At 39.7% G+C, this 26,153-nt stretch overlaps 1 protein-coding gene across 14 annotated transcripts in view; it reads left to right on the top strand.

Annotated features, from left to right (window-relative positions):
• The window catches only part of EYA1 (EYA transcriptional coactivator and phosphatase 1), a 274,302-nt gene that overhangs the window by 84,569 nt on the left and 163,580 nt on the right, over nt 1-26,153 (top strand). The window lies entirely within an intron of this gene.

Below are 26,153 nucleotides of genomic sequence, written 5' to 3'. Positions count from 1 at the left end.
TTCTGTGAACCTTCATCCACATTCCAACAGTTGAGATCAAAAATAGGGATAGACCTACTAGACCTCTGTTGTTACAACTCTTTAGGAAAGCCTCAGTGTTACAGAATTTCTATTAGTTGCCTTAACTAATTTTTGTTTAGAAATTAACTTTGTTCTGTTACGCTAACTGGATTAGGACATTGTAACAAAATATAAGACGCGTCTTGAGTCACTCTATATTTTTTTTACCCAAAAGCAGTCGCAGATCTTGATCAAGCCCTCCTTCTTTCCCCCCCACCCCTTTTTTTCTTTTTATTTAGCTGCTCCAAAAAATGATTGTGATATGTCTGGAGTTACTCATTAAAACCTATTTCTTACAAATTCAAGGGTGCAGAAATAATTGGTTCTGCATTGTGAATTCAGAATTAGTGCTTTGCAGACTGCTTGGTTTCAGGTGAGATCTGGGGAGTCGGTGCAGAGTGAATTCTGTGGTGTTAACCATCAGCCCTGGTTCACAAAAGTTCCTCAGCTACCCTACCTGTTTGCCCAGCCCTCTGTAGCTTTGGTGCCTTCAGAAGAAAACCAGTGGCCTGTTCCTGGCTGCTTGTTCCTGAGCCTCAGTCCTCTCACCTGGCCCCTGACACCATCACAAAGATCTCATGGGAGTACATCCAGCAGAAAATTTGGGGGCAATATGTTCATGTCAACAGGCTTTCCAATTCCTGACTGACAATCTGAGGGGTTTGGCAGGAAGGCTCCCTCTCCCACCTCCCCAAAGGCCAGAGTGCTTTAGTAAAATCAAAGGTAGAGATGTCTAATCCCTAACACAGTAACTGGAGAACACACTAGGGATTACAGGGCTTCTCTTCCATATGTGGTCACTAGGGATGATGGGGCATTTCTGGTCCAGAGCCCAGTATTCTGACTGGAGGTGGAGCAAGAATGTTTTTCCTTTTCCTACTGCAGTATAGGAATGTGTGTGCTGCGGATTTTGGTGCTTTCTGCCCACCCCTAGAAGGCCTCTGGGAAATCCACTACCCCTTAAGGCTGTAGGGAGGTGTAGTAGAGGGCCATTTGTCCCCAGGGGATTGGAATGGAAGCGAAACCAATTATTGGGTCCCGCTGAAGGTGACAAAAGGTAAGAAGGGGGAAGGGAGGGATCTTTTAGTATTGAGGTGGTGGGAGATGTGCGATGTCTATGAAGAAGATTGGGATCTGGTGGAAATTCATGCTAGCCTGTCTTCAAGCAGATTTGCTAAGGGTAGTTTGCCAGCACCCTGGCAACAGACCATGAAGGTTCACAAAATACACACATGGTCAAAAACTGCAGCTTTGAACCATTCTGTACAGAACATCCCTCCCAGCCTCTAAGCAGGAAAAATATTAGTGTTTTGGTTTCTTTTTATTTTAAGTAGACATCTACTGTGTAACTGATGTTTTGTTGTTCATTATGCTAACTAGTATGTCTCAGAGAGAACTGAGGTCATGGAAATTGTCTGGGGAAGGATTTCACAGCAGCAGGAAGAAATCCAGAAATGGCAGTACAAATGTTGCTTTTGATTGGTTATTGCAATCTGTTAAATTGACGTGGAGGTGGGAATACTTATTACATATGAACTGATGAGTTGAGAAGCAGAGATTTTATTTTATTTTGGCCAGTAGCAGTTTAAATTGTAATTTCTTGTTTCTGTTTACTATTTTTTGTAAAGGGCAGGACAAGATCTTATTTTTCTAATTTGTTGAGAGAAGGCTCTAACTCCTCTTCTGGGAAGCCATTTTTCAGCCCTGAATTCTGTTTGAATATCAGACCCAAAGTGTATCAAAGTTTCTCAGATATCCTTGTAGAAAATTATTGGAATTCTAGATCTAAAAGATAATTGAAGTGTGCTAGAGTTGCATTTACAGACTTCCTGTGAATCTCAGTGTTTCCTGTTTAAAAAAAAAATTAAAACACACATGCAAACAAAAAATAAGATCCCTAGCACAAATATTTTATACACAAAAATAGGGTTTACAATGAGTTTTGGCAAAATTGTGAGTTCACATAACTATACAAATATTCTTTCTAGTGTTAATTCTCTTTCCTTAGTATCCTTATCTGGGCATATATCAGTGTAATGCATATCAGCAGAAAGCAGAACTTTTTATAAAACGCCATTCTAATTGACTCACTATTGCTGGATACTCATTCATTGCCACAAGATGGTAAAGCATTGAATAAGCAGCTAGAACAAAATGGATTAACAGGCTTAGTTTGTTACTGAAGTTATTATTTTCATATTATGCAGTGATCATAATACATTTGAAGACACATGGAAACCAACCTCATGGCAGTGTTAAATTCCGGGCATTCAAATGAGCCCAACTGGCTGCCAAAGTTGGGAATTTAAATTGCCTGTCAGGAATTAGTACAAAGTAAAAATGAGTACAAATATGTGAAGTAAAGAAAGAAAGGCAGTTATGTTGGATAGATTTGTTTATGGTTTGGTTCCCCACCAAATTTAATATTTTTTCTTATTTGAGCTCTCCACACACCCCCACCCTCCTTTGTGACTCATTTGATTGCTCTCTTACTATGTGGGGACTTGTGGGTTGCAAAGGAAAATAGAAGTTGTCAGTTATAATTTTGATCTATGTTGTGATATCTGTTGCAATGCCAGATAGGGTTGTCTGCTAAGCTTTTTTTACTTTTTTCTTCATGCAAATACTAGTTCCGAGACACAAACTGAAATAAAGTTTGTAATGTTGGTGGGAGAAAATAAATAGAACATTCTAGCTTTTTTTTAAACCACTAATATTTGAAAGCTGAGAAATTAAAAATTAAAGTTACACTTCAAGCAATTATGGAAAGGATAAGTTGAAGGCGACTTGCAAAAAGAGGAAGAGAATTTGTGCCCTTTGTTTGTTTTGTAAAAGAAGACCCAAAACTTAATTGCACAATGTTCATCTTAGTTTTTTTAACCTTAGAAGTGGATGAATATCAAGTATCATCATACTTCTCTTTTGCTGGCCATCTCTTTGGAGAAGCAGAGAACTAAACTGGGAGCTTCCTTAGCTCTTAATTGAAGGGTGGGTTATTAAATGTTCAGCAAAGAAATCTTTCCTCCCAACTGTTTCTGTGGTATTTGAATTAAATAGACTTGAATAAAAAGACACACAAAACCCAGAGTTTTATACAGTTGACTGTGCCTTAGGAAGTGGGAGAATGGAAAAAGACAATTAGTTTCAAACCTGGGTCCATGAGGCAAGGCATTATAGTAGAAATGACCTGGCTTGAGCACACTCATCTCTCCCTGAAGTCAGTGGGAGATGAAAATCTCTGAAAATCAGGCCACTTATTTAATTGTTGAACTTTAAGCAGAAAATGTTGTCCTTGATGTCTCTCACAATACATAGAAATTGCTGATTGCCTTCAGAACAAAACAAACAGACCACTTTAAAAGTCATTTCTCTAGGGAGTTTTTGCTAGTTCCCTTAACAAGAACCATCTCAATCATTCATTTTCGGAAAATCAATGAGAATCAGTGGCTCCCCTGGACCACCAGGTAGTAAACAGAAAAATTAAGGAAGAAAGGGACTTTCAGAGAAGCTAAATGATCCCTTTGCATCATATAATAAAGAAAATATATACCAAGACGTACTCTTATAAGGTAACAAAGATGGAGTTTGCGGTTCCAAGAGGAGGTGCTGAAGAGACTAATGAACAGTAACAAGTAACCAAGAATTTTGAAGGAAAGTGAGAAGAGAATGGCTGAACTATTCATAGAGTTGGTCAAAAATTTCAAAATTTGATATTTTGTTTTATAGTGAAAGATGGTGAGAATTTTCCCAAAGTATTTACCCAGATTTCAACCAGTTCTATTAATTAAAATATGTATTCTCTCATTAAAATCACTTGCTATACTGGAGGTCTGAAAAGCAGCTAATGCTTGATCTTCATAAAGGATGCAGGTGATCTTGGAAATTACAGGTCAGATGAGCCATACTTCCAGGTAAATTGGTTGAAATGATTATAGAGTTATAAAACACTTAGATCAATATGGATATGACATGGACAAACCTGTGAGGCTTCTGAATTCTTTGTGTCAGCAAGAGAGCGGATAAAAAGAGCTAGGATATAGAATTTGTTTGAAATTTCAAAAAGCTTCTGGTGAAATCCCACACTACATGATATTCTGGAAACTAAGTAGTCATGAGGTTAGAGGTAAAGTTTTGTCCAGATTAAAAACTGGCTAAGAGACCAAAAACCGAATGGGAATAAATGGTCAATTTTCACCATGCCAAAACTTTAATTGTGTAGTGTCCCAAGAATCTCTACCGGAATTCCATGTTCAATATTTTCACTTGTCAATCAGAATAAGGGTTAAGTGCTGAGGGGGACAAAATTTACTATTGATACACAATTATTTAAGATTGTAAGGAGTAGAAAACACTGAGGAACTTCAGAGGAACATAACAGGGCTGGTCAACTGAGCAGCACAATGACAGATTCAATTTAATGTTGACAAATGTAAGGTAACACACATTTGGAAGGGATAATATGAACTATTTGTGCACAACATGAGATTCCAAAGTAACTGAAACCATTGAGGAAAAAGACCTGGGCATCATTGTGGACATCTCACGGGAACTTCTGTTTTATGCCCAACAGCAATCAAAAGGGGAAATATTAGGATGTTGAGTGAACAACAAGGGGGGACATCAAGGAAACTGAAAGGTAGTTAATTTAAATTGATAAATGAAAACACTTTTTTTACATAACGCATAATTTAGCCTATGAAACTCACTTCCAAAAGATATAATTGATGTCAAAAAATTCACTTGGATTAAAAAAGGATTAGACATTTATTTGGATACAAACATAGAAAATCACAGAATATCAGGGTTGGAAGGGACCTCTAGTCCAACCCCCTGCTCAAAGCAGGACCAATCCCCAGACAGATTTTTACCCCGGTTCCCTAAATGGCTCCCTCAAGGAACAGTTACATTAAATGGGATTGTTGAAAAAATTATGTAATGATCATATTTCAGGGCAGAAGCCAATGTCTAATTACTTGGAGCTAGAAAAAAACTTCCCCTTATGGGCAGGTTGTTCTGTAAGAGTTTCTTGCACCTCTCTTTAAAACCTCTAATCCTAGCTAGCTTTGGCGAAAACCTGCAGGACTGATGTGGCATGGCAATTGCTATGTTGACAGTTTGTGAATGAACACAGCATTTTCGAACAGAATATCAGGGTTGGAAGGGACCTCAGGAGGTCATCTAGTCCAACCCCCTGCTCAAAGCAGGACCAATCTCCAGACAGATTTTTTCCCCAAATCCCTAAATGGCCCCCTCAGGGATTGAGCTCACAACCCTCAGTTTAACAGGCCAATGCTCAAACCACTGAGCTATCCCTCCCCTATATATACTTGGCATATCTCATTAGAAGAGAATGTCTCCTTAGTAGTTGTAAATGGCAACACCACTCTGTTCAGCTTTTAGGTCTTGTACTTCTACTGCGTACAAGATGACACTTTTCTTATCTGAAAAGATATACCTTTCATCACTGATATTAATTCATAACTGATCACCTGTAAATGAGAGAACTGCTTAGACTCTATGGTTTTAGTATCCTAGTCTAGCTAAGTGCTTCTGGAGACTCGAAGCACAAAACTCTGCTTGCTCAAAAAGCTTGTTAATGGGTCCCAGATGACACAGCTATCAATTTTTTAGTATCAGATATACATGCTGTATCCATTATAACTTTCACTTAGAGGCAGACTCAACCTAACTGTACAGGAGCTTGTAAGGTTTTTCTCTTATTTTCATTATGAGAGGGGGACAAAACTTAGCAATGTTAGTTGAAGTGAAAATACATATCTGAAAAGAAAATGTTTCGTGTGTATAATGACACTGAGACAACTGATGTCTTTCCAAGAGCTGCAAGACTTTTTTTTTTTAACGTTTCCCAGGTTGTTTAAATGTGCTTTGTAAGCAATGATAAAATGACAAGTTATCATTGATCTGTCCTTTCCTCCATCTCCGAGGGATTCATTAAATAATGCATGTACCCATGTGAATTACCCTCCTTCACTATACTATCCCCAGACCATTAGCCAAATATAGCAATACTAGCATCTTTCAACCCCTAGAAACTCTTTGGCTTTCATTTAATTAAATTATCCCATTATGAAAACTCTTATAATGAGATTAAATTTAATTATTTATCAGACACTTATTTGCACCAGGGATCCTATCAATTATGCATGGTAGTGCTAAACATTTTTCAGTCCATCACCTTTTCTTTTCATGGAAGGTGCAATTTATTAAGTGCATCTGAAGTACTGTAACAGTGGAGCTATAGTAGAAATATGCATGCCATCCTGGTTCAGTTAAAAGGAAATGAAATAGAAAAATAGAGAGGAAAATTCATTTCCCATTCATATTTAAATACAAAACACAGATACAGTATCCTGTGTTGTTTTAATTATTTGCTGTAACTTTTTGGAGTGTTGTTTAATAAGGCTGCCAACCAGTCTCTTTGGATTTGGTTTATTTTTTCTGGTTGTATTATGCCATGCTGAGCAACTAACAGATACCCAGGTTATGCACAGAAGTTTTAATATCTAATTAGAGCATTTAAAAGAAAATATATAAGCTTAAACTGATATAACTATTAAGCATATAATTTAATTTCTTATGCATTACTGGAAGAATATAACATTCTGAGAATATAAAGTAATTGACCGTAGAACTACATTTTATGGATGCACTTAATGTATGTAGGAAATAAAATGTCAGTAACCAAGTCTGCAGTTGCCAGAAATACTGCATCACTATATCTTTCAAAAAAAGATATAAAGAGGAAAATATTTAGGTTTCCAAAAATTGTTTCAAATGGAATGATACTTTCTGGTGAATGTTATGAAGAAGACACAAATGTCAATACAGCTCAGAGCTCTTTTTTATCAGATCTCATCAATATGTAATTAATTATTTATCTGGAGTTCTGTGGGGCTCAGTGCAGGATTTCAGAGAGCTTGTCATTTTCAAAATTGCATAGTCATCACAAGATTGCTTGTTTTTCACTTTAACAAATAACATGGACATAACTGATTAGTGGCATTTGGTTAGAGGATGTGTACAACTGAATGGTAAGGTTAACAATAGCCTTTAAATATAGCAAATGATTTTAAAATGTTACAAAATTCACCTTAAAAAATGCCCGTGTTTCTTGTTCAAGTGAGACTGTATGGGGAAAAGGATGTTAAAGTGTTTTATATCCTTGTTTCCTCACGTTAGTACTGAAAAAGGATGTTTGCTTCATTCACTTAGTAATTCACTGCTGGAATAAACTAAATATTTGAGAGGATTTAAGTGAGAATGGCCACAAATTTTGACAAATTACTATTGAATATTTTAATTCTTCTCTCATTGAAAGAACTAGATATGATACATACAATTAATAGAAAATATCTGACAAAAGTAAATTGCATCCCCTGGCTATCATGTTATCAAAGGCTATATAATGGAATACATGGCACATTCCACCTGAGATAATAAATATTAACTGATTAACTCTCATTACACTCCTGTAAATTAGATAAAGGTAGGTAAGGTATTTTGATAGCCATTTTTCAGATAGGGAGACCGAGGCACAACAAGCCAGTGTCAATGCCAGGATTAGTAATCAGGTCTCCTGGTTAGCAGAACCAAGTTGTAAGAACAAGTCCAAACTCCTACTATAGCTATGGAATATAACTTTGCTCACAAAAATGTACCACACTTTAATTGATGGGACTGCTGTATACAAACAACTGTATGGTGAAATTAGAATTAGAACGCACAATAGAATCTACAACAAGGTATAATAAAAAAATTAGCAAAAAATAGAAAGGAGGTTAAATAAAAGTTATAGAATTAATAGAAGTTGAGAGAAGAACTCTTGTCTCTTTTTCCATTGGTACAATGTTGTTGTGAATAATATATATGGAGATATACCTATCTCATAGAACTGGAAGGGGCCCCAAAAGGTCATTGAGTCCAGCCCCCTGCCTTCACTAGCTGCTGACTGATCAGTTCTGTACAATTCTATCTGAAGGTACAGATCTCCTTTCAAGGACTTACATACTAGTATATGCTCAGTCAAAACAGTTAGGACACATTTAGGTGGATGCCAGCAATGGTTGGAGGTGGTGGTGGAGGAAACCTGAAAGGACATTTCTGAAGGTTTTGCAGAATAACTATGTTTGAAGGTGAGGGGTATTACTGTTTAGTCTTTGAGTGAAGAGTAGGAGCCACCAGGGAAGAAAGTGTGAAAATGAGAGTGGAATAAGGATACAAGAGTAGATAGGAGTAAGTGGAGAATAGGAGAAAACAGAGATATCTACAGGGGTGGAGTTGTTCAAAGCCTTGACTGTGCACATGAGATACTTCAATGTGGTTTAGAAGGCAAGGAGAAGCCAGTTAAAGGATGTGGATCCTGAGAATGGAATGCAGAGCAGCTGGAGAGGGTAAGAAGAGTGTTTAATAATAGTTTTTTGGATAGGCTGGAACGGAGTGAACTGAATAGCAGCAAGTCAAGAAAGGAGGCTACAATAGCCACTATGAGAGATGATCAAGGATTTTTAGGACTCTGGGATACAGAGGGCAGGACAGATGTTAAGGTACTTTAAAGGAAGTACTGACAATATTTGGTGTATGGAGTAGAGAAAAGTTGAATATGCCACTGAAGTTGTGAACTTGGGTGACAGGGAGGCTGGTGAAATTTTCTGTTATAATTGAGAAGGGAAGGATGGCAAGGGTTTGGAGGGAAAGAAGAATTAAATTTTCACCATGTTGAATATGACTTGGTGGTGAGACAACCAGGACAAGAAGAGAGAGAGAGCATTAAAACAGCTAGAGAAGATATGGATAAATAAGTGGATTTGAGAGTCATTGGCATAGATATAATTTAAATTATGAGAGTAGATTGAATCACCTAGAGTATTAAAAAGGAGATTCCTAAGGAACTTGTAGGATACAAACAGAGAGCAAGAAGGGGGCGTAGTAGAAGCCATTGAAGGAGAAACTTATTGGTTTTCTTCTGTACATTATGTAAGTAATTTTATGGTATGTATGTTTTGTTGATGACTCTTAATAAAAAGAGTACAATCCTCCTTTCCCCACCCCACAAAAACTGTATATTTTTGCCATTAGCTAACAGTTCCAAGCATTTAATTTAAGTATTCAGAGTAACTAGGATTCGGAAAGCCGTAAATCTTAGCAAGTACTTGATTCTTCTCCCTGTCTTTTGCATTCTGAATCTTGAAAGCTTTGTGGGATGACTGGCTGGCTGACCACAACTATATTTGAGATTAAGGTTGGTAAATTGGCAGTTTTCCCCTTCCTCCTTCATTTCTTGAACTGACTTATTTATTTATTTTACATTACCTGCTTTCAATATGAGCATGGAGAAAGTGGGCAGTAATTTAGCAAATGAGCTGGATGTGTGCATAGGCCTTTCATACCTTGAAAATATCTACACCCAGCCACCTGTTTAAATTATGACCAACCATGTGGAAATTGTTTACGAGTAAGTCTACTCTAGTTTTATGCATATATTTCACAAAGATTTCAATATTTTTAAGTCATCTGTGATTGTGGGTCCTTGTTCATTTCTCTTTCTTTTTTCAGGTGATAGTGATTATTCTCCAAAGAATTATTAAACCCCTTTTGCTTCCCTCAAATTCAAATTCAAAATGAACATGTAAATTGATTTGATCCTCAGTAAGAGCTTTAGATGATGGAATGGTAAAGAATCTGCACATCCAGCTGGTATCATGAACAGTCTTCCAGGAGCCTGCGGCTCCATAAAATGGCCCACAAAAAGGAAAAATTTCAAGACTGAAGAGCCCAGTCAGCCAGAGAGTTGATCACTGGCAAGCTACTGCTTCTCCTTGATGTTTTCATCATTAATAAAGCAAGCTGATATCATGAATGTCCTACATAAGCTTTTCATTTACAACTCAAAGAGTGTAAGGCAAGAAAACTTTCAGAGTAACATTTTCTTCTGATCCTAGAATAAGTTAAATTTTAATTAAATGCAAAAACTTGTTAACAGAATACTGTACAAAAGTCAAGACATCAAAATGTTAGTTTTATATTTTGCACATGTCAAACTTTAAATCTTTGCATTGTTAAATGTATACCTAAATGTCTTCCACTTTTATTAAATGGACAAGTAAGGTTTCGATAACTTTTTTTATTCTTGATTGTTGTGCATTTTTTCAAGCACTAAATTAACATAGTTCTACATTTAATTTCTTTGTTTTAAAAATCATTTAAGGAAAAGGGAAATACAATTTGTGCATGCTTAATAATGATATCACTTAGCGCCTTTGAAGTTTCCACCTTGTTGAGCTGAATGGGGTGGGGAGTGGTTGTGTTCACAGCTTGTCTGCTGTTGCTGTTTTTCTGTAATTTTGGGTTAACAGAGGAATAACATATCCATTTACATTCTTAATAATATATCTATGTCTTAATAATGTAGAAAATTTGATTTAAAAAACAACTCTTCAGATTATAAAACACAGCAAAATTTGTGAAGAAGCCTTAAAATCAAGGGACCTTCAATTTTTTTTTAGTTTTCTTGTCATACTTTTATGTATGTGTGTGGGGGGAGGGTTGTTACGGAGAGTGAAGTTGTTGCTTCTGTTTCAATGGAACATCGACAGTTTTCCCAGTACAGATTATCATAGCTTGACATTACCAGCCTCTGTGTCTAGCAGACTCCATGTGGAGATTAATAGTGTTGCCAGGCATCCAGTTTTCGACCAGAATGCCTGGTTGAAAAGGCAGCTCCAGTCAACACCACTGACCGGGCCATTAAAGGTCTGGTCGGTGGCGCAGTGGGGCTAAGACAGGCTCCTTGCCTGCCCTGGCTCTGCGCGGTTCCTGGAAGTGGCTGGCATGGCCCTGCGGCCCCTAGGCACAGGGGTGGCTTCGGAAGTTCTGCGCGCTGCCGAGGCCCCAAGCACTATCTCTGCAGCTCCCATTGGGCAAGGTGTTCAGTTTTCTTATATCAGAAAGTTGGAAACCCTAGAGGTGAAGGAGGGAGAATTTGTGGTTCTTCCCACCACTGTGAAGCTGTCTGTCCTCACTTTGGCACCCAGAGTCCTGGAACCCTTCCTTACTTCCTTGAAATAGCCTGAGGGTCTCCAGGATTCCCAGTCTACTATACTCAGACCGGGTTTATATAAAATCAAGTCATTCTATAGCCCATACATTCAGTCATTCTTGTGGGCGGGAGCCAGGGGGATTATTGCTGTTTTTGGAGTTGCCAAGCCAAGAACAGCCCTCTTCCCTCAATACATCCATAATGTGCTCTCTCATTTTATTCTCTTATTCTCGGCCAAATAAATATCAGTATCATAAATATCTCTGCAGGTTCTCGTCACTTCAATGGGAAAATCATTTCCCTTACTCTTGATCATCTGCTAATGGTGAGATGGAAGAATTGAACTTCTGATGAATACTACAGAATGTTCATGAAGCGGTGTGTACTCCAGATTAGAGAGGATAGCTACTTCCTTGGCCATAGCTGTGTACAACATCAGTTTGAGATGCCTCTCAATTTAGGACATTAGAATGACTTATAATATGGAAGAATGGACCTCTAAAGCTGAGACGCATGAGCTCTGGCAAGAAGAAAAACTCAGTGAAAAGATGGAAGGTTTCTGCACCTGTAGTTTCCTTTCCTCCATTGACTCTATGATGAACTTGTTTTCTTGAGATGCAGTTTTACTACTGTGGCTAGGTACATAAGCGATTTCCAGTGACTGAGGATGTATCGCATTATTACTTCTCTCAATCAAAAGAAGTTGCTCTGTCAGCAAAAAATGGAATTGGCAGAGGTGGGAAAATTGGATTAAATAAAAACTCTCTGTATAATTTGGTTTGATAATCATATACTTTGTTTTATTTCTACAGTTTTACACTGTGTCGCATTCTGAATGCAGTGTGTGCAGCAAATTTTCTTCTATAGTCTGAGGACCAGTAGGACTTACAGGGAGAGAGCTACTGATGAAGTGAAGAACTGAAAAATAATAGTATGTGGTTTTCTCTTGTCCTTACTCTTCTGGTTGATTTCTAGCAAGGGAGGCTAGACTTGGAAACAAAAAAGATGCATTGTTGTTACTTCCAAGTTACAGTCACCATTTATTCTGTAACAGAAGCAAAGTATTATTACTAATTACTAAGTGCATAGTGTGTTTTGTTAAATGCAAAAGTAATTTTAAATATTAGTATTTTGTTGCTGCTTTATGCACATTAATTTTTTGAATATTTAAAGACATTAAACATTTGTATTTTTACACATCTACACATCTTTCAGTGCTTGGCTCATTGCTCAAAATACACAGGAGAATAACAACGTAAACACATAAATGGATATAACTTTAACTTGAATATACAAATGTTGTGGAGAGGCTGATCTCTGTATTAACTACTAGGCATTAACTGGGTCCAGTAGAAGGATGAATGGCCTCACAAACAAGGAATGCTCCCTTAGCTAAATCTCTTGTAGCCCATTACTGAGTATCACCATCTTTTCCAGGAAAAGATGGTAACACAGCTAACCAGGGGATGAGAACTGGCTTTTGTAATCAAATCCCCAGTACTCAATTCATACTTCAGTCCAGTGATTAAATCCACCACTCTTGTCTCCAGGAGGGGGAACGAACATTCAGGTGAGGAGCTCAGTCTGTGAGGATTTAAGACCTCCTCTCATTTCACAGGCTAAATGAGTACACCAATCTCTCCTGGGGCCTGTGCTCAGGTTTACCCCAGGTGCTGGCTCCTTGAAGCCTCTGAGCCTCACTGAGCACTCGCTGCATGTTGTTTTCATTTATTACCTCCTCTTCTTTATTTTTTTAAAATGTACTCTGTCTTATCCTTATTATGTACCAGTATGTTCCAGGATGTTATGAGTAAGGTGGAAAAAAACCTACTTGTCAGTCTTGCCCCAAGGGAAAAATCCTTTCCTGATCCCTAAAAGATTAGAGGCACAGCAAACCTGGAAACTCAGCTATGGCAGCTACACTGCCTGTTGGGTAGACAGGCAACTTTCAGCACCAAAATGCTTAAACACACAGGGAGGCAAGGTTTGCTTGAACCACTCTGCTTTCTCCCACTCCTGAATTGGCCAGTGGGCAGCTTGGGGAGGTGGAGCTGTGCTCCACTCTCTCCACCACACACATGAACTCTGCATGGATTCTGGGTGTTGAGAGAAGACAAGGATGAGTGCACACCCATCCTCCAGCCAGGACCCTATGGGTTGGCCATTCCCCATCAGTCAAATTAAACTCCCCCTGCCCACATGAGAAGAGAGATTCTCAGTGGGCTCAGGTTTATGCCCATTGCTGTTGAGCATGTATAGCTACAAATACTAATTAAGGATCATGTTCTAACTGCACAGCTATGGGCAGAGCTTGCCTTTGTGGTCCCATAAAGCCAGCGGCCATGGGATCCCCATTATTTTAGAGGTCCAAGTAGTATAAAAGAATCTCGACTTTCATTTTACTATAAGTACATTTCTTGGCTTTTTCCTTGGGAATTAGCCTTGAAAATATAAACCAGTAGCAAGGATTTTCTGAGGCTCACAGGTTACTCACCATTCCCGCACAGCCACCAAGGACTGGGTTTGGGGATTCAGAGGAATCCTAACCGTAGGTCTCTTCCTATTTTTAGGAAGATCCCAGAATCAGGATGATAGTTACAGGTGACAGTGCTGCCCAGACTGCTGTTGACATCACTGAGGTGCTGCAAGCCACCACCAGCTGGCTGCCTGGGGCTAAATCAGAACCTCTGCTGGGCAACCAGTTTGACCTCTAGCCAAATAATGGGAAGCTTAACAGCATGTAAAGCAGAATCAGGGCTACACCGAGGTCTTGGGGGGCCCAGGGCAACATCTGAAACTGAGGTATCCTGCCCATCCAAAAAAATTGCCATTGAGACAGTAGAGGGTAAGAAGAGGGCCCAGACCTGTAAATTTGCTGTTCTCCGCCCAGGCATAATGAGACTCTGCCTTGTGTGTGTGTGTTGGGGGGAGGAGGGTGCTCCCATTTCTCCCTGAAGTCCAGTCCCGCTGCTGCTCGGAGAGGTATCCGTAATCCAGGCTGTCAGCCTGGCAAGTCACCTCAGGCCTAGGCGATGATGCCAATGGCAGCAGAAACAGTGGTTTCTGGGCCCAGCTGGGCAAGGGAGTCTGTCCAGGTTGCAATGCCTCCCACTCAAATTTGGTCTGGTCACTCCTCTGTAGTTTTGGGGGTCCTCTCAAACAAGGAGTGTAGGGCAAACTGCCCCCTTTGCCCTTGCCTTTGTGCAGCCCTGAGCAGAATAGTCAAGGTCACTGAGCAAGAAACTATTCTCAGCTCTTACAAAAACTCCCTTTGTGGCTCTTGTTAAGACACACACACAAAAATTTTCATCAGGCACCTGTAGATGCTTAACTTATACACCCATGTTTTAAAATGTTAGTCTCAACCTCTTTGTGCCTTTGTTTCTACATCTGTAAAATGGGGGTGATAATTCTTACCTACCTCACTGAGGAGTTTTGACAACTATGTACAGTGATCTAAATCCTAAAATTTATGGATTGGAGGCAGATCCTTCCAGAGCCTGTGCACCTAATGAGAGTGGCCAAGGAGAGAGGCACTGTTAAGAAGGGTCTGTTAAGTTTGGAATCATTTCATTAAACCTCTACAAAATCATCAGGCTAACAATAGTGAGAAGTTGTGGACAGGAATCCTTTTTCCAACAAACCAAATGTTTTGCGGGCCCTCCTGAAAATGCAAAAGTGAAACAACTTTGAGTATTGTGTGTTAGATCTTGATTCTTGTCAATCTGGTTACAGACCTGGTTATGGGATGGAGTCTGCTTTAGTAGCAATGATAGATGATGTCATCATGAATGAATATCAGATTCATAGATTCTAGGACTGGAAGGGACCTCGAGAGGTCATCGAGTCCAGTCCCCTGCCCTCATGGCAAGATACAGATATTCATGATGATATTGTTAGATCTATCAGTTGCCTTTGATCACAAGAGTGTGTTTGACTTGCCAGAAAATCATAGTAGAAGTCAGTACTGCTGCCCTTATGTGGGTTTGTTCATATCTCAGAGAGATCTCAGAGGGCAGTTTTGGTTACTCATTGTTTTGCTCCAAGTGCTCTCTCATGTGGGATTCAGAAGGGTTCATTTTGTCCACCTACCTCTTATATAGTATAGCAGTGCTGTCTCTCTAGTCTGGCTTTGGGCTAGCTGCTTCCACAGTTGCTCTCTCTCAGATTGGCTCTCCTGACCTTCCAGCCTGCTTTGGATGCTGTGGTAACTTGCTGCAATAACTTTGCCCTTGGGTTAAATAATAAAAGTTAAAGTCCCTCCCTTCCAGGATACCCATGTCCAAACAAGAGTCTTCTACCCTAATCTCCAGCTGGGCAAAACCCTTCCTGAGTGTGTCTTTTCTTCAGATTTCACTCTTCAGCCCCCCACACTGGACTCTGTCCTCAGTTCTCCTGGGCTCCCTTCAATCTCTCTCTGCTCTCTACCAAGCACCAACTCTCAGGGTTCCTACTTGAAATCTCTTTCCTCTTTTTGGTTCTCCACAGGCTTCTGTCTTTTGCCTGGTTTAGTCACATGACCTGCCTGTCATTTTTTTCCACATGTGGAGATGAGCTAAGTGTGTCACAGGTAAATCTGGACCCATCTCCACTTGAAGGGCCAGTCACCTTATGACATATAGAAGTGTAGGAATTGCTTTACCAGATCAGACCTGTGGTCCATCTAGAACAGTGTCCTGTTGCTGGCCAGTGCCAGATGCTTTAGAAATAAGTGCAAGAAATGCTGCAGTAAGTAGTTATGGAAAATATATAGAAAATAATTTGCTAAATCACATCTCTTGGAGGTTGGATCATGCTTTGAACGAGTATTTGCATCCTTTCCAAAACTCTTGGGCTTTTGAGTGGGGGTAGAGGGTGGGGTTGTTCAATATGTATCTGAGGCCAATTTGGAAGTTTAGTCAGAAAGTGTGGGCTAATGTGCTCTTTAGTGTACTGCTGATACCCCAGCTCTGTTTCTCTGTCTCATCTGATCTAGTCAATTATATTGTATGCTTTAGTGTTTTAATAAAGAGAAAGCATGGCTGAGGACCAGCAGGTTGAAGCTCAGTCCAGATAAGACCAATGTGGTAGGCTGAGGAAAACAACTGGAGGATGTGGCAAGGCTTTAAGAAGGGTATATACTCACCATTTATTGTTGGAGTTCATAATCTGGGGATACGTTTGCACCCACAGCTGTTGTTGGACAACTATACAGCAACAGTAAACCAGGAATACTGTTTTCTTCTTTGATACCCCTATTTATAGTAGTGATTTTTTTTGGATGTAGACCTTGACCCTGTAATACATGTCTTTGTCACCTCCAGATTAGACTATTGCAATGCATTCCGTAGGGGGTTATACCTTAAATGATTCAGGAAAATGTTGTTGGTATAGTAGGCAGGCTACTGCTTTCTAAGCAGCCAAGCTTCTCATGAGCACATGACACCAAATTGGCTGGGTGCAGTTTAAGGTAGTGGTTTTGATTTTGTATTTATAGAGCCTTAAATAGCTTTTATCCTGTCCGTTTGAAAGACCACCTCTCTGCCCACACCACACTGCTACATTTGCAATCCACAGAACTCTAGCTAGAGCCTGCTTGCTATCTAAGATGGAGTTGTTGGCAGGGCATACATCCTGGGGAATCTCTCAACTTTGGAATTCACTCCACCCACACCCTACATCCAGAATAAGTTGGATCTGACCTTCAGGGCACCCTGAAAGACTCATCTCATTACCCAAGCTTTGGAGAAGGAAAAGCTGATACAGTTGGGTGTGGTGAGGTATTTTTTGCCTTTGAAATACCTGGTTGGTTATTTCTTATTCTGGGTTTAGGGAAGCTGTTGGTTTTATCTTCAAGTAACTATACTTTTAATTATGTCAGAGGCTCCCAGGATAGGCTTTTTTTTAGCTTATATATCTAAATAAGTAAATTGACATAGGAATTGGTAGAAGCAGCTTTGGAACCAGGATAACAGCAGCACTAGGAGTTTTGTAATGTGATTAAGTTGAGACTCTTCCTTTTGTGGATGAAATACTATAGGAGTATCCTGAAGTAGCTATATGGAGAGAGAGATGTCTCTTGCATATTTATAGATTGCAGAACAGGGAGATGCAAAGACTACATACTTAGAATAGTACACTTACTTTAAATGGTGAAAAGCAAAATTTTCAAATTAGAATGTGAGAATGTAGCCATGTGACTCTCATTAACATTAATAGGAACTGCTTAGCTCAGTCTCTGTGCACCACTTTGAAAATTTTCCCTAGGTGTCTCCCTATGAATATTTATGCAATCAGAGACAAAATGCACAAAGAAGCAAAACCCCAAGATAGTGACATAACCACCACATTCACGCAGAAGCAGAAAACAAACTTGACTGGAAAAAGAGATACTTAAATACAAAAACCTTTAAAAATTCATTTTTCAAAAATATAAAAAGAGAAAATTACTTTTCTTATTTAGACTTCGAGTCACCTGAACCAGTAAACACTTGTAAAAATAGAAGAAGTTATAGTTAAGGGTATGTAATGAATGGCAGATGACTGTCTCAATCAAGAGGATAGATACAGAGTCAGATCTCCCAGTATAAGAAGACTGCTTTGCACTGCACTGGCCATACAAATCAGTCCCAAAGCTGGCTTAACCTGCTCTGAAGCTGCTCAGTCTGGGGACTGGACCTATGATCAAATAGCCCAAAGATCTGGGGAGCACAAAGTTGTTCAAAAACACTAAAAAGAATAAAACAGCTCTATGTGTAACACATGTTCATAGCCCCAAACCTCCCGTACTGGAAGGTCCAGCAGACTTCACATGTAACCTCCTCTTCAAACCGTATCCCTGAATAGCATGCCCGTTAGATCTCCTGGATCTCCTCCCCACATGAGCAAGGCTGCTTGCATCCCCTTCTAAACTGTCTGCCACTGGAATAGTTTTAGGAGGAACCTAAAAGAAATGAGGAGAAACGTATAGCAACCAAACCCTGGGGAAAGAAAAGGTGGTAAAAAAAAAACAACCCTCCCTGTCAAACACCGAGGTGGAAGCAGTGCAGCCTCAGAGGGCAGAATCAGAAGGGAGAACTAGAGGTGGTGTTAGAGAACAAGCCAGTGTTGGAGGCAGAACCGAACTGAAAGGCAGAACCAGAGCAGTAGTCAGGAGATAAGCCATGGACAGAGTCAGGAGCCAGACTAAAACCCAAAGGCAGAACTGAAGTTGTGGTCAGGAGACAAGCCAATGGTCTGAATCAGGAGTCTGAAGTTCAGGGGAAGGTGGGGACTACGGCTGGAGCAGGGGAAAGTTTGGGTTGAAGCAAGGGCCAGTGCAGGAAGCAGGTCTGGTGCAGTCGTAGGGGTGCAATGCATTGAGCAACTGTTGTTGGCTTAAATGATGCTCTGTTGGCTCTTCTGTCCAATCAGGGAGCACAGTCACTGAGTGAAAAGTTATTGAGTCCAGCAAAGCTTATTGGGTTGTGAGGTGACCGTGACCAGAGTCAGCTGAGATTTTCTCTCCAGTGAAATTTAAATTAGATTTTTATATCTTTCATTACTCAGGCTTTACAGAACAATGGTCCTAGTCGTGTAGTGGTACTTGGTAAATACAGCAACTCAGCAATAGCTCATGTGCAGTTGGATTTGGAATCTTTTTTTATTGACAGGGAGAGTTGCCCAGTTCAGTGATGTTATCACCTACTATGGCATTTATCTTGGCACTACAATTATAGGAATAAATCATTCAGAATCTGTACTGATAGGCTTATTCCTCTCTGGATGTTGAGATATTCCAATGTCTTTGGTGATTCAGAGCAGGAGAATTGAAGCAGCCGATGTTAACATGAACTGTCTTTACTTTCTTCCATCCCTTCCTCCCACCTTCATTGGTAAAGTTCACAGGAAGGAAATGAGCTTCTTATACTCAGCTCCACAGGACAGTCACCAAGGGGTATGGGAATTGGTTCTCCAGTAGATACTATAACTTGATTAGGGCCCTGACACCGTGGTGTTGAACATCACATTGACTTTTCAGTAGGAACTATCTGAAAAGTAATTTCCTGAGCTAACAAGGAATTATGTAAATGGAGGAATAATCATATAAGATGGTTGATCAAGCTGGAATAAATTAAACACTCTTGCATGATGTAGATAACATGAAAAGATGATTTGGGTACATTTTGCAGAGTTGCACTAAGAAAGCCAATTGTTGTGGTTACAGGCAGATTAGAGAAAATAAATTAATTCACTCAATAAATGTGTGTTTATTTTTCTGTATTTCCTCTTGGTTGTATGTAGTCAGAATTGTGTATGTTTCAGGATAGAGCTGGTGGTAAAATGGAGAAACAGTTTTGTGTGAAAATTTGAAAAAAAAATCTGTTTTGACATGTACTCATTTTTAATTTTTAACAAAGTTTCCATTATATTTTTGTCAATACTTTATATTGAAATTTATACCAAAATCATACTCAGGAACTATTTCAAAGATGACTGATAAAAATGTGAAATCTTTTGTGAAAAATGGAAGATTTCAAAGAAGTCAATGATTTTGCACACAAAGTTCTGTTTTCAAAGGTCTATTTTCTTCAGATTTGTGTGTGTGTGTGTAACAATTTCTGTTAAAAACAAGGTGCACTTCCAGATTTCATAGAGAATAGATAAAATATTCTAAATACTTAGACCACAGACAAAGGGACCGATTCTTCCACTGTTACTCGTATTAAGTAGTATTTTACTGCAAAAGTAGTTCAGTTTAAATCATACATTCACTGTGAATGGAATGGTAGAATCTAGGCCAAAGGAAGAAGTCTAAAAGTTGTATCTAATTGAAAGGAGATCATGTTGTGTTGAAGCAGGTGTGTCTGCAAGTGTGACTGCTTCACAGGTTGTGGCTGAGAAATATGCTAAGCACCCAGGTATGGGCTAATTTCTGAATGTGAAATTGTGAGAGAAACTGCTGAAGTGGAAAGATAAGCATTAAGGAAGATCAGACCGTATCCTTGATATATACACTCTGGGTGAAATCGTTGCTTCACCGAAGCCAATGGCAAAACTCCCTTCGAGTTCAATGGGACCAGGATTTCACCCTCTATTTCTCCCCATCTTAAACTTAATTAGTAAAAATGTGTGGTAATGAATATGCAGATTCATGACATGATTTGTTTTTATGTAAAACAAATGTGAAGATGCCTCAGGCTTAAAATCATGAAGATGGATGATTATCTATGGCTTATACAAAGTACCTTTTTATTGGAGTGAGCCTGGAGTTGTAACACCTGTTGTTTTCAGGTTTGCCCCAAATACCCCAATTGCTTGGGCTGGGCTCAGTGTTTTCTCACCAGCCTTCAGCACACACTAAATAAATAGCTAAAGTTTGGAAGCAAATTAGACAGGTCTAAGACTGAGGCCACTCTGTGCTGAAGCATTTTGAGATGTTTGTTTTGTCCAGTGATTAAAAGAAAATCTATTCCTTTCATTTTACATGTTTTGTTACCTGAAAACTAGTTTGTAATTACCTAACACCATTAATCAAGTTCGTAGTAGTTTGTTATAAAATTTTGTTTCTGATTATGACTGTCAGCTAACAGTCGACAATATAAGATGGATAATAGAATACACTTCATAAGTAATGTATATTACTGTGGCCTCAACTCAGTATTTAGAGATCAGTTTTAATGTAAGGACTTCAAACTACACATTTAAAAGACAAATGTTTGATTTGGGAGGGGGGGAGGGTGTCAAACAGTTTTAAAAAAGGATATTCCAGATTTATTCATGTTTAAATTAGTCTTTGAAACTAGTTTTAAAATAGCTTGAATCCAATTGCACATTTTACAGAGGAGAAAAAAGACCCAAATAATAAATTATTAATTGGGACTTATTTCCTGACCCTGGATCTGATCCAAAGCCTGTGGAAGTGAATGGGATTCTTTCCATGGAGTTTTCTCTGCCTTGAATCAGGTCCTATGTTAGTGGAAAAACAGGTTCTGCCTGTCCTCCACCCCCAACCATGGTCGCCTTGGGTTTCAATAATAAAAGATGACTTATGGGTGTGACGTTGCACTCCATATGATTTTATAAAATATATGCTAATAAGTGAATATAATGTAACTGGAATAGGCTTCATACAAAAGATCTCTTGTAAGGCAAACAAAGCTTTTAATCTACTGAGTGTGGTCATCCTTTTTGTATAAAGGTAACGCTCTTGTATCTGAAACTAGAAATATGAAATATAACTCTGAGGGCCTAGTGTAATTATGCAAAGTGTAGGCCATTTATGGTGGTTTGGAATCTTGATGACTCCCATTAACCAGAGCAATTGACTGACTGGCTGTGTTTGTGGGCAGGCCTTCCTGTGAGTCAAGCTGGGTGGAATGAAGGTTTGGGGTCTTACAGTGACATGTGATCAGGTCACCTGAACTGGACTCCATCTTTAACCTGGTGTCTTTCCATTGAGAAGGAGGGTGTGGCAACTCAGAGAGAGACAAAAAGATTCCCACCTTATGCAAAAGATATATATAAAGGGGTGGAACAGAACAAAGGGGGAGAGGAGCCATCATGAAGAATCCCCTAGCTACCACCTAAGCTGGAACAAGAGCTGTACCAGGGGAAAGAATTGTGCCCAGGCCTGGAAGGTGTCCAGTCTGAGAAAAAACTTACTGAAGCATCTCTGAGGCTGAGATTATCTGTGTTCAGTTTGATTAGACATAAATTTGCGTGTTTTGTTTTATTTTGCTTGGTGACTTACTTTGTTCTGTCTGTCACTGCTTGGAACCACTTAAATCATACTCTCTGTATTTAATACAATCACTTTTTACTTATTAATTAACCCAGAGTATGTATTAATACCTGGGGGAGCAAACAACTGTGCATATCTCTCTATCAGTGTTATAGAGGATGAACAATTTATGAGTTTACCCTGCATAAGCTTTATACAGGGTAAAACAATTTATTTGGGTTTAGACCCCATTGTGGGCATCTGAGTGTTAGACGGGAACACTTCTGTGAGCTGTTTTCAGGTAAACCTGCAGCTTTGGGGCAAGTAATTCAGACCGTGCGTCTTTGTTGGAGCAGACGGGAGTGTCTGGCGCAGCAAGACAGGGTGCTGGAGTCCTGAGCTGGCAGGGAAGACAGCAGCAGAGGTAGTCTTGGCACATGGAGTGGCAGCTCCCAAGGGGGGTTCTGTGATCTAACCTGTCACAGTGGTGTAGTCGAGAAGGGTCTGTGCACAGCTGATTGCTTTGAGATACTGGTAGTGATTTTAAGTGAGTTTTAAGTGTGATGGCTGGAGAACAAAGTGGTTACTGGTTTGTTATTTTCTGTTTGCTTATTTTGGGTAAGGGAAGTAGGGACAGAAAAGGAAGCAAAATAAGTAAGAAGGAAGATCAGAAAAAGCTAAAACTGCACAGAGTGCAAATTGCCCAGGAAGGCTGAACACTGGGTGCTGGGAAAGTCTCTGTTAACTAAGAAGCCCCTGAACTGAGTGCATCTCAGTTTCAGTGAACTGCAGATGTGTGTGGCCCAACCTCTGTGTCTGCGCTGAAGCTGACAAGACAGGAGTGGAGGGTGCCTGTTTTGGTCGACGGGGTTCTCTGTGGTATCCCAGCTCATCGAGTGATGGTCTCAAGGAAGACAAATGGAAATTGAGGTGCAATTTGCTGGGGAAGAGGCTACCCTGGAAAAAGAAAAGGCTGCCCACCCGCAAACCCTGGACTTAAGAGAGAAAGCAACTAAGATCCCGAAGCATGAACTGGCTGTAATGGAGTGGAAGAGATGCAAAGAGACATGTATCCTGGAGATGGAATTTGGGGTCTTGGTGACTTCTGCGGTGGGAACAAACCCCAAGGACTCTGAAGCTGGAAACAAATCCAACCGGAGTGAAAGGAGGTGGGGGATTTTGCTGGCCAGTAAAAGGTCTGTCATAGCTGGTAGCAGTGAGTCCACAGCTGGATCAGGATCTCTTTCCCTTTTGGGGGACACAGGAGTGTCAGCCCTGGGGGGGAGCCCAAAGAGAAATTTTAGGTATACTGCCTCCGCCATTGTTAGTGTCCAAGCCTCTGGCAGTAAGTTCAGAAGGAGGGTGTGACACTGCAGTCTATATGATTTTATAAAAATATGCTAATAAGTGAATATAATGTAACTGGAATAGGCTTCATACAAAAGGTCTCTTGTAAGGTATAATTTCAAAGCTTATAATCTACTGAGTGTGATCATCCTATTTGTATAAAGGTAACAGTCTCGTATCTGAAACTAAAAATATGAAATATAACTCTGCATAATTAAAATAGGCCCTCAAAGTGTGGACCATTAATGGTGGTCTGGAATCTTGATGACTCCCATTAACCAGAGCAATTAACTGACTGGCTCTGTTTGTGGGCAGGCCTTCCTGTGAGTCAGGCTGGGAGGAATGAAGGTTTGGGGTCTTACAGTGATGAGTGATCAGGTCACCTGAACTGGACTCCATCTTTAATCTGGTGTTTTTCCATTGAGAAGGAGGGAGTGGGAACCCAGAGGGACAAAGGATTCCTGCCTTATGCCAAAGATATATAAAGGGGTGGAACAGAACAAAGGGGAGGAGGACCCATCATGAAGAATCCCCTAGCTACCACTTGAGCTGAAACAATTGCTATACCAGGGGAAAGAATTGTGCCCAGGCCTGGAAGGTGTCCAGCCTGAGTAAAAAACTTACTGAAGCATCTCTGAGGGTGAGATTATCCGTATTCAGTTTGATTAGACATAAATTTGTGTGTTTTATTTTATTTTGCTTAGTAACTTACTTTGTTCTGTCTGTTACTACTTGGAACCACTTAAATCCTACTTTCTATATTTAATACAATCACTTTTTACTTATTAATTAACCCAGAGTATGTATTAATACCTGGGGGAGCAAACAACTGTGCATATCCCTCTATCAGTGTTATAGAGGGCGAACAATTTATGAGTTTACCCTGCATAAGCTTTATACAGGGTAAAACGATTTATTTGGGTTTAGACCCCATTGGGAGTTGGGCATCTGAGTGTTAAAGACAAGCACACTTCTGTTAGCTGCTTTCAGGTAAACCTGCAGCTTTGGGGCAAGTAATTCAGAACCTGGGTCTTTGTTGGAGCAGACGGGAGTGTCTGGCTCAGCAAGACGGTGCTGGAGTCCTGAGCTGGCAGGGAAGACAGCAGCAGAGGTAGTCTTGGCACATCCGGTGGCAGCTCCCAGGGGCGTTTCTATGATCCTACCCATCACAATGGGTATTAGGTCCTACGTTAGGGGGCACATCCTACTATGCAAAGAGAACACTTAACAAATTAAGTATCTCCTCAGCTAAGCCACACTTATATGGTTATATTATACAGATACAGGCATTTATAAGGTCTGAATGTTGTCATATATATTCTTATTATTTATTATTTTATATACGTCCCCACTGATCTCACCACATGTCTTTTCATGTTTGTTTACTGTTAATATAAAATAATGCTCTGTTCTTTATGTGCCATTTGAGTTTTCAAATATTTAGAGGCAAGACTTATTGGTATTATAGGCTTAATTAACTGAAATGAGTGAAGTTATGCACATGCTTAAGTTTTGCAAAATCAGAGCCAGAGCTTGAAATTTTTGCCCATATCTTTAAATTATTCAATAAGATGTTAAGGTTAGGGTGATCAGATGTCCCAATTTTGAGGGCTTTTTCTTATATAGGCTCCTGTTACCCTCCACCCCCATCCCGATTTTTCACACTTGCTGTCTGGTTACCCTAGTTAAGGTTAAAGATTTAGCAAACCAAGACTTCAGAAGTACTCTGTTAAATCAATATGATTCTTTTCCCCCAGTGGATTTCTGAACCAATATAAAACTCTGAATCAGGGCCTGTAAGGGTATGTCTACGTTGTAGGTAGGCCCGAACCCCCAATCCAATTAGTCAGACACACACTAGCAGGGCTCAAATTAGCATGCTAAAAATAGCATTGTGGCTCAGGCTCTAAAGCCTAGGGAGTAAGGTGGGCTTGAGAGTCCAAGCTGCAATATCCACACTGCTGTTTTTAGCGCACTAGCACGAATCTGTCTGCCCGAACTAGGCGGTTCACTCCTGGCTGCAGTGTAGACATACTCTAAAGCAGCAAGTCAATTCTCTTAGCAAATTAATAGGATATATTTTTACTCTGTAGTAACCTTTGGCTATATTTTAATTTGCTGTTGTGCTTTTCAGGTAATTTTATGGTACATCTCACTAGATCAGATTTGAGGAAACCAGGGTATTGGTAGGCAGCAGCAAGTCCAAATGTCATGCAGAGATCCTGCAATCTGATCCATGCAGGTGGACTTTTATGCCTGCACACACTCCCATTTAAGTCAATGGGGCTCTGCGAGGGTCTGCCCATGTGAGTCATGTCGCAGGTTTGTGGCCTACCTCACACAGCTTCTGAACTGCTATAAATATTCACAGCATTATCCTACAAGAGTGTCTGATATACCTATAATATATGCACAACTGAAACGTACTGTTCAGTGCGTACATGTTTCAGCTGCTAAAGGTGAAAGAAAGATTCTACCACTTGCAGACTTCTGTCACAGATTATATTCAGAAATCTTTGATCAGCCCAGAATTATTTTATAACCGATTAAAATGTACTACAGTGTAAGTACTTTATTTACTTATGAAGACATACATAAATAAACAAAAACTCCATAAGCCATCGGTTTTGGTGGCAAATTTTTTATAAAGGCCCTGCTGTATATGGAATACTATTTTGCATATTAAGTTCAGCAACTTTCTGGAAAAAATTGATTCCACAAAAGGAGGGTCCAATGCAAATTGGTCGTCTTTCAATACAGTGTCTAAGGGCTGTATTAATTATTTGATCAGTTTGTGGTATTTTGAAGGTGAAGTCATTTATAGTGTTCTCTCATTTAAAACTTTTCACATAGATTTAATTAAGAAATATACCTGCAAATGTACATCACGGGCAGGGTAGAAGGGATCCTATTACTGTTACTAAGGATACTGTGATAGCACCTAGAGAGCACAGGCCCCACTCTGTTAGGCTTCAGACACACATAACAAAAGGATGGTCCATGTTCTGA

This window comes from Gopherus flavomarginatus, chromosome 2 (assembly GCF_025201925.1).
Source record: "Gopherus flavomarginatus isolate rGopFla2 chromosome 2, rGopFla2.mat.asm, whole genome shotgun sequence".
Taxonomy (NCBI): Eukaryota; Metazoa; Chordata; order Testudines; family Testudinidae; genus Gopherus; species Gopherus flavomarginatus.
This window is presented reverse-complemented; position numbering and strand designations above follow the sequence as displayed.